Raw genomic sequence first — 8,099 nt, 5'->3', positions numbered from 1 at the left:
GAAGTGCTTAGCTGTCCTCGGAAATGTTTGTATGAGCATGGTGACAGGGTCGTCGAACAAGAAATGAACATGCCTCAGCTATTGTCCGCAGAGTGACTATTGCAGGATGCTAGCGTGAACACCCGTCCCGCGACTCGCGGGACTGTCCCGCATTGACGGCTTGTGTCCCGCGTCCCGCAAGATGCACCAAAAATGTTCAAAATGTCCTGCATTTCACGCTGTCGTAAAATTCACAATTTATCTCTTGGCACTGCCGAACAACGGGGTGCGGGGAATCGTGAAGGCCGCTGGATATCGTGTGAGTTACGATGGTACGCTATCCTAGCATCGCGGGAAGCGACCTTTGTTCTTGCAGGAGAACGACGCGCATGTGCCGTTGTGCCCCTTCCCCTGGTTGAAATGTACTGCAAGAGGAAAACTGGGTGTGAAAATTATTCGAGCTTAATGGCCGCAATACTGTGTGCAGGTGTATAATATGCTTTCAGCCACATTTCATGGTGTGCGTGGTAATACATTTCCTCTCATGTATTCTTCTTAGATGCCGCAGTTGTAATAACACTACCCCCCCGCCCCCCCCCCCCCCCCCCCCCCCAGGTCAGCGTGTCCCGCATTCCACAAGCATTAAGGTGGTCACCCTACAGGATGCATTAACCTCGACCTACTGTAGTCCTGACCTGCTCACAGAATGGCTCCCTATGTCGCCGATGAAGTGCGTCGTTTTGCCGTTGGGGGCGTTCGGTGCAGGCTTATCTCTCTGGCTTGTCTGCGACCCCAACGCGGTTCACAGAATCACAGGCTCTCTAGAGCATAGTCCGCACGGCGTGCGGCTGGATATATCCGGTCCTTGTGAACACCTTCCGTATCGTGGCGCCAACAGGCTGCTGTAGCAGAACCTCGTAGCAGGCCCCTTCGCTCTCATGTTTGCTTGGGTCAAAAGAGCGCGTTTCTCAGGCACGGAAGCGCAAGGGCGTTTTTTAACCTCGAATGCACTTGCGCCATCGTCGAAATAAGGCGCGTTCTCAGAACACCCGTAAATAGCCACTGTGACGGCAGCCGGCACCTCTAGTGACGAATATGTCACGAGGCCATCGTCTGGCGACTCGAACCCTCGAGGCCCGCGAAGAGAGCAGGTCAGGACCAGATGAGGCTGCCACGCCTTGGGCGCCTTCGATTGAAATGCGAATATCATAGGTAAAAAAAAAAAGTCTACGCAGCGCCGCGAAGTCATTGCGTGACGAAACGCGGCAGCCTCGGCCATGTACTTCAAGGTGCGCGCTGGCACATTCTTCTGTGGGCAGGTCAGGATCACAGCAGGCGGTGGCATTAATAGTGGCTCTCTTCCAAATCTTACCCAAATGAATCCGAGTTACCCCGGCGGGTAGTATCACGTGACAACACAGATAGATAAGCGCTGTACCGCTGTACGCGTGTAGGTTTTGGAACACCAAGGTACAAAACCCTTGCCCTGGATTAAGATGAAATAAATTTTGGAACACGGCCAGTGTGGCCTTGATGGTTGTGTAACTGCGGCGTCGCACGAATGTTTTTAAATTATATTTCATCATTGAAAATGGCATTACTCTTTCTGAGTAATACTTCTGTTATAGAGCGGTAATTCTTGAAGTTCCTCTGCTACTTCAAGCTAGTACGTCTCTTTTTTTTGTTGAAATGTAAGTATCGAGCAATAGCCGACCGGATGAAACAGATGCACTATCTTTTGTCGCCCCTGATTGTTTTCAGCATAAAAAAAAGAAAAAAACAACTTTCGAGAGAGTTTTTTTGTTCCTTTTTTTTTCTTAAGGTCGTTATTCGTATTTTCGACGACTTCTTTATGAGCGGGACATTTTCATACTTTGAATAGAATATTCGTCGTAGTCTTGTATTGAAGACATTTTTTTTTAATTTTTTGTCTGGCGATGGAAGCCACTTGAATGAATATTCGTTTTAACCATTATAGACTTAAATAGAAGAATTACCGGTGTTTTAAAAAACTTACGGTTAAAAAAACTTTCGGGTTTTAGGTAATGAGTGTGAGACCTATTCACAATTCTCACACACAATCAATTTTGTGAGATAATTGTCAAATTTTGTCTCCTCTGCTTTGCTCAATAAAATTACTCCTAAGTCTCCTCCATTTATTCACTTTCAAAAAGTACACATTGTTATGGCAGAAGGTAATCCGAAGGATTTGTTTCATGAGGTTCACGGTAGAAGAAACAGCTTGACGAAGGTTCCTTCGTCAAGCTCAAATGGCGTCCATTCCTTCATACACCCACTGTTTGCGCGACACTCTTTGCCACGTGAGTCTTTGTCTTGCACAACACTCTTTGTCTCGCGAACTTTTATGTCCGTGAACAGTATGTTGCTGCTCATCCGCTATGAAATATGAGTTCTCAATATTGGAATTACGTACGTTGCTGTAGCAGCAGTGCGCTGTAGACAATAGTCAACTTAATTGTATGTGGAAGTGGCGCCCCTGGCGGCGTATATGTAAAGCAGGTGCAATGGCGCCAAATCATGCAAAAACCAAAAATCGGGCGCGCAGTTTCAGTATAAAGGAGGCTACGGTTGAGCTATACTCTGTGCACCCATAGGATGCATTCATACTGACGTTCGAATCGCAACCGCGAAGCGGATCCGCTCATTTACGTCATCAACTGCACGTGAATTTGTATTGTAATTTTAAAGAACCGCGTTCGGAACTGCGTTACCGATGTTGTTAACTCGCCAGTGAGAATACGGCGTTAAGGCGGTTTTCCCACGGCCCCAACCATAATAACGGTGGCAGCTGCGCTGACGCTCCTGCTTGCGGCTCAAATGCCGTGTCTGTGCGCTAGTCACGTGTTTTTTTCTTTTTTAATAAACGGTCTATTCATTATCAGCGCCTTAGTGCATTTGTCAAAACTTAACATACAATAAGAAATATGCGCAATTTTGATATTTTCTAAAACACGACTCTATGGATTCCAAGTTGCTAGACTTGTAACACATCCAAGTCGCGTTCTAATTTTTAGTGAAAAGATGAAGACCTCGGTGTTGTTTTGTATTTACGCGTTTGTTTTAATAAGTGAATTAAAATTTATTCAAAAAGTGCGCCTTTTTTTAGAATTTTTTGATGTCGTAACTCAGTTGCACTTTATAACGCAGCAACGACATTTAAAGGCATGCTCTGGGTAACACAGGAACTCATCATATAACGTATTTGATATGCAACGCCGGAAGTATTTTTTCGTAAACACCACTTTATTATGATAAACTTTCAAGGAATTCCCTTCACGGGTTTTGGTTTTCTGAGATAGCACTGTAGCATCTGATTTCATTCTGTTTAATTGTATGCCAGAGGACCTAGGCTGGATCTGTGTGTGTCTGGTTTGGTTGTATTCATATTCAGAATTGTTAAAAGAAATTTTAAATTATGGGACGGATTTGGAGGTCGACTCTGTACGCAGGAAACCGGTTTCAGAAAGGAGGACAGCTATTCAAACAACGATTCTTTCTGTAGAGATTTGTTCGTTCTAAATTGCCTAAATATAAAAAAAAGAGACTAAGGTCGTAGCAGACGACGCGCACTTCCCCATCATTTGAAAGGTGACTAGAATTTGAGGTTGAGAAGTTCAAGAAAAGCGGCCTTGATTCTGTACTGGACGCAGAAGATTCTTGTCTCAAAATTTTCTCGCATTTCTTCCTCGTTCCTGAAAAAAATTAAAAAATAAAAGGAAGCGAGAAGCGCGTTACAGGCCTCACAAGCAAGTACTCGAAAATACCCAATGCCCATAAAGAAGCTATAAAATGCTGCCCGCCATGTTCGGACACCATGAAAGGTGCAAATATTAAACTACATATGATAGCGACGACGAAGAGAATTTTTTTTACCTTCATTCCATGATAAACGAACACATTTTTTAAAGTTCAAGCTTTCCAACCACGCCGGTCCTGCTCTGCACGCCATTGATTCGAGATCTTCAGCTTCAACTTTACTCTACTTGAAAACAACTAACGGAGAGTGTTATGTCCAAAACGCATTTACTGGGCCTCATTGTAAGGCAACAAAAAGCCTGGCATTGTGGCTCAAATCTGACACTCCGAAAAAGGGTCTAATAAACCCCTTTCCGTCAAGTGCGCTATCAAAAGCGTTGGGCATGGGCGAAACCAGGCGAAACCCTGGTTCCCACATCTGCGTTGGTTGCGTTCGCAGGCAACCGAAAAGACAGTAACTACATAGTCACCGGGAGAAGTGTTCGCCGTACACAGCATGGCAGGAGATGCAAGGTGCAGCTTCGCAAAGCAATCCATGCATGAGTCAGGGTTGTTACGGTGTTTTGGTCATTACGGTTGTTTCGGTCAGAGCATAGAGTTATTACAATAAACGCTAGAGGCTCAGCTGGCGCTAGTGTGCTGTTGCGTTTTGAAGCAGACAGAAAGCAGTCAGAAATTGACTTCCGGTAATGCATTTCTATGGGAAAAAGCGAGTGATTTTTCTTTCTGCGCTCGAATATAAGAGCAAATATCACGAATAATTTGTACGTACTAGGCACATTGGAACATTTCTCAGTCACGCAGACGAAATAATTCGTCAGTTACAGCATTTTTATTTGAAATTCGTGGCATGAAAAACGGTGCTAAAACCGCTTCGTGCGTGTATTTATGTGTTGAAACTAAACATTTGAGAGAAATCTCTCTGGTTGGGGAATACAATAATTAAAATATGGCAACCAACCAATTCCTAAACATGTAGGGGCCCTACGTTTCGAACCGGCTCGGTTCTTCGTCAGGGGCGACTGTGGCCGTTAAGGAGCGACGTTTTCTTCGCTCCTTAACGGCCACAGTCGCCCCTGACGAAGAACCGAGCCGGTTCGAAACGTAGGGCCCCTACATGTTTAGGAATTGGTTGGTTGCCATATTTTAATTATTGTATTTATGTGCACTGTCGGACACTGTTAGCTCGAACACGGCGTCGACGCTTTCCAGCATGGGGGATATACGTGCCAAACGAACGAAGGACATCAATATCATCTGTTGGGCTAGTTGGTTAGACATGATCAGATAAAATTAGCGCAAACGACAAGAGAAGAGAAAGGTAAGACAGGACAGGACAGAGCGCTACTCACAACTGACGTTTTAATAGAAAAGACAAGAAGGAAGTGAAGCATTTTTAAAAAAATAAAAGGAAGAGGAAAACCCAACGAAAATACGCCCGCGCCCTAGGTTGTCTTTCTAAAAGAAGAAGAAAAACGCCTAAATCGTGACTACCTTGGGTTGCTGTAACGAAGGACACGTGGAAAACCAAGAGAGACTGCAAGAACTACGCAGCAACAGTGGATAAGTACCTCCTTGTGCATGTAGACGATCAAAATAAATTGAACGCCACGTAATATAGTCTGATTTGCCATAAATAAGTACTGCTTTATTCCTGCTCATGAATATGTGCGAAGATGCTTGTTTTGGGAATTCAAATCATCACCCATCACCCGCACGCTCCAAATCTTTGCAGTAGTCAGAGAGCAGGTGCCCGATAAAAAGTGCCCGACATATGAAATAATAAAAAGACACACCTTTCGTAGTTCACGTGCTTTATTTTTTGCGTTCGAAAGTTTTTTTAATTGATCGTAGATGCACGACGGAGTCATTTTCATCCAATGACAGGACGGGCAATTAGCAACATATAAGCACCACCGAAATGCTAGCAAACCTTGAACACACTGTACATTCCTTTCGATCGTTAGTTTGCTTGGAATCGCCGCTCGTTTTTACATACCTTCCTTGCAACAGAGGTTTGGGCCTGAAATAGGGCGAAGTTTAACATCGTTCGGTAGTAAAGAAAAATGTTGTAACTAAAGCAATTGCACTCTCACAATACCAATGAAGGTACATACTATCCGGTACAACCGAAATGACAAAAGTTATTTATGATATTTTCCGGCGAAGAAACAAAATTCACGCGCGTTTTCCCATAGGAATACACAGGGAGGCTGGAAATCTAGACTGCATGCTGTCTGCTTCAATTTGCAACCGGAAGTCCCATAGACACTAGCGCCAGCTGAGCCTCTAGCGTTTATTGTAATAACTCTATGGGTCAGAGCCGTATATTAAGAGAGTTTAGCCAATAGGCGGAGCAAAGGCCGCCGCCAGCGCTGAATGTTCCCCCCGCGGTTAGAGCGTAAACTAATTATGTGAGAACGCGTCGACCAATCAGCAAACCGCTACGTCACAATATTGGAAAGGACATTTAAAGCGTGAAATAGAAGCGTTCAACCCCGCAGCAGCACGGCGACGACGACGACGTTTAGAGGATGCCACATCGGGCGTCGGCGGTGCCTCATTCTAAGTCCTAGGTATTGGTACCTCGGAGGTGGCAACTTTCTGCTTTGATTAGGCTGCCCCCTTGGAGCTTGATGTTTTGACCGCAGTGAGCGACAGCACCATCATGCTCCTGGGGCTTCTTTGTGCAACTGTGCACCGATCGAACGGCAGGCTGCAGATCCCCTTGGCCCGCTGCTGACCCGCCGCAACGAAATGTGAACATCTTCAATTTGGACTTACATCCTCCGCAATAGCAACAATCTATGTCGTCGTCATCTTGTATGGATATACTCATCGCATTATCATGTTTCTTAGACGGAGCACCGCGGGCCTCTATGGTACAACCTGTTGCCTCTCCGCGGTGCCGCCTCTTTCCAGAGCCAAATGAAGATATTATTATTATTATTAAAACAGCGCGAAGGGGGGGGGGGGGGGCGCACGAGCGTCTTGAGACGTGGTTTGCTCGGCTCGGGTTGAGACGGTCCCGCACGGCTGGTGCGCTGGCTTTAGCAGTGCTTTCCTTCCCCCAGACTAGGCTGAGACGCTGTTTCTAGCAAGTCGGTCGCACGCCGGTTTCGAATCTGGAGGATCGTTTCTTTTCGGGGTCTCCATTTAAACGTCACGACGTGCTTGGCACCGTGGTTTTTTCACACGAAACTATAGCACACCGTTGCCAAGATGTCCAAGGGTAGGAGCCGCAAGGTTGCGAAGCCAGAGGACCCCTTCATCGGCTGTGACAAATGCGGGAGATGGGCATACGTTTCCGAGAGCGATTTCAAGATTACTCAAAAGGCTGAAAATCTTGACTTCGTCTGCAGAATATGCAAAATGATTGAGGAGGTGGACACGACACAGAAAAACAAGAGTGGGGAACGGGAAACGACCATTACGGACATGATTAAAAGGTGGGAAGACACGAACAAAGCAGGTGCCGTGGATCAGAACGACATGATACATGCACTCCTAGACCGGGTGGATAAATTAGAGCGTTGCGTCGAAGAGCTTGTGAAGCGAATGTCGTCCAGTCGAACTGACAAGGTAACTCTGGACACAACAATGGAGGATTCTCCAGAGTACAGTGCACGGCGTGAGCAAAAAAATGAGAAAGCGACTACCCAGATTGACTATCAGCGACATGGGCTTTTGATGTCCCGCAGTGGTACCCCGTTTCCTGAGACCTACGACAGCGGAGCAGGACCACACCTTCAACATGAAAATGGCATGATGCAGGTAGAAACAAAGCAGCGAGTGGCAACCACATCAGTAAATGACTTGCCCAGCCAGGTGGGAGACAATAGCAACACTGCCACCATGAATGGGATTCACATAATCCAAAGGCACATCGATTAACCCATTCGACCTCCTCAAGAAGTGACACGAGAAGTGATTGTTGCAGGTGATAATAATGTTGCCAGGTTTGCACGCACTCTCGTAGATCGAATATGGGACCATCGCCGAATGGAAATCCTATATAACAGAGGTAGAACAATCGCAGATGTGCACCACCTAATAGACGAATATGAAGAGAAAGCAAGGAAAGTCCCCCGAATGTATATATTGCATGTGGGTATAAATGACATCTTGCACGGCGAACAACCTGCGGCGATTGTAGAGCAACTGAGGCTGAAATGAACAGATCAAAAAGACGCATTGGCCATTTGCTCAATACCAGACATTGAGGGTAGAGGCAAAGGAATTCAAGCAGCAACCATGCTGCTGAATGCCCAACTAAAGAAGTTCTGTAAGGACCTCAAGGCACGATTTATAGACCTGAGCCGAGATCTTAAAGCTGAGGATAC

Source organism: Ixodes scapularis, unplaced genomic scaffold, assembly GCF_016920785.2.
Source record: "Ixodes scapularis isolate PalLabHiFi unplaced genomic scaffold, ASM1692078v2 PGA_scaffold10__122_contigs__length_95168666, whole genome shotgun sequence".
NCBI lineage: Eukaryota > Metazoa > Arthropoda > Arachnida > Ixodida > Ixodidae > Ixodes > Ixodes scapularis.
This window is presented reverse-complemented; position numbering follows the sequence as displayed.